Genomic DNA, 2,130 nt, shown 5'->3' on the forward strand with positions numbered 1-2,130 from the left:
TGGAGTGCAGTGGCCGGATCTCAGCTCACTGCAAGCTCCGCCTCCCGGGTTCACGCCATTCTCCTGCCTCAGCCTCCCGAGTAGCTGGGACTACAGGCTCCCACCACCTCGCCCGGCTAGTTTTTTCTATTTTTTAGTAGAGACGGGGTTTCACCGTGTTAGCCAGGAGGGTCTCGATCTCCTGACCTCGTGATCCGCCTGTTTTGGCCTCCCAAAGTGCTGGGACTACAGGCTTGAGCCACCGCGCCCGGCCTCGCCACTCCTATTCAATATTGTACTGGATGTTCTAGCCAGAGAAATCAGACAAGAGAAAGAAATAGAAGACATTCACATAAGTAAGTAAGACTTCAAACTGTCTCTTTTTGCTGTTGATAGGATCCTATGCAAAGAAAAGTCTAGACTCTGCCAAAAGAATCCTAGAATTGCTAAACAACTTTAGTGATGTTTCAGGACACAGAAAAAATATACAAAAATCAGTAGCTTCTTTATACACCAACGACATCCAGGCAGAGAGAAAAATAAATGACACAGTACCACTTACAACATCTACAAAAATAGAAATACCTAGGAATACAGCTAACCAAGGAGGTGAAAGATCTCTACAAGAAGAACTACAGAACACTTCGGAAAGAAATCAGAGAGGAAACAAAGAAATTGAAAAAACATTCCATGCTCATGGATTGGAAGAAATAATATCACAAAATGGCAACATTATCCTTCAAATTTTACAGATTCAATGTTATTACTATCAATATACCAGTTTTATTCTTCGAGAAATAAAAGAAAATATTCTAAACTTTGTATGTAACCAAAAAAGAACCAAAACAGCCAGAGTAATCCTCAGCCAGAATAACAATGCCAGGGACATCACACTATTTGACTTAAACTCCACTATAAAGCCACAGTAACAAAAACTTTTTGGTACTGGTACAAGAACAAACACATACACCAATGAAGTAGAATAGAAAACTCAGAAATAAAGCTGAAAACCTACAACTCCGTTTTTTGACAACCCTTAAAAAAATAAACAAGCAATGGGGAAAATACCACCTAGTCAATAAATGGTGCTGAGATAACCTGCTAGCCATATGCAGAAGACGGGAACTTGACTCCTAACTATCACCACATGAAAAAGAAAATTAACTCAAAATGGATTATAGCTTTAAACTAAGACTTCAAACTACAAAAAAAAAACCTAGAAAGACAACCTAGGAATACTCTTCTCTGCACTGGCCTTGGCAAATAATTACTGGTTCTGAGACTTGTCGCTACACTACTACATAAGAGTGTTTTTCATATAATTAAACAAAATGTTGACCCTGTGAAATTTTCTACTTTTTCTTCATGTTTTGGTATTATATCTAAAATTTCAGAAGTTTAAAGCGAGCAAGAATTTTTATCATGTGCCAAAGCCTATGCCATAATTCACAGATGCAGGTTAAACTCCAACTCTTTGAATGAAGAAATACCAACAAAATTTTGTGTAATTATACTGTTTTAGATAAACATCCTTTTTCTCTCATATATTTTAATAATTCATTTATTAACAGTATGTTTTTATAAATATTTAATACTTTGGTCAAAATCAAATTCCGTGTTATTATATTATTCAAATTTTTCCAGCTCTTTGGAAAATGGGAGCTTCTTCCAGTTGCCCCCTTCATCTTTTTGACATATCCCAATTTTTTTGTGTTTTTTTGCATTTTTAAGTTTTTTTTTCTTTTTTTAAAATTATGCTTAATGTTCTAGGGTACATGTGCACAACGTGCGATTTGTTGCATATGTATACATGTGCCATGCTAGTGTTCTGCACCCATTAACTCATCATTTACATTAGGTACTTCTCCTAATGCTATCCCTCCCCCCTTCCCTCACCCCACAACAGGCCCCAGTGTGTGATGTTTCCCCTCCTGTTTCCAAGTGATCTCATTGTTCAGTTCCCACCTATGAGAATATATGGTGTTTGGTTTTCTGTTCTTGTGATAGTTTGCCGAGAATGACGGTTTCCAGCTGCATCCATGTCCCTACAAAGGACATGAATGCATCCTTTTTTATGGCTGCATAGTATTCCATGGTATATATGTGCCACATTTTCTTAATCCAGTCTGTCATTGATGGACATTTGGGTTG

This window comes from Mandrillus leucophaeus, unplaced genomic scaffold (assembly GCF_000951045.1).
Source record: "Mandrillus leucophaeus isolate KB7577 unplaced genomic scaffold, Mleu.le_1.0 Scaffold1022, whole genome shotgun sequence".
NCBI lineage: Eukaryota > Metazoa > Chordata > Mammalia > Primates > Cercopithecidae > Mandrillus > Mandrillus leucophaeus.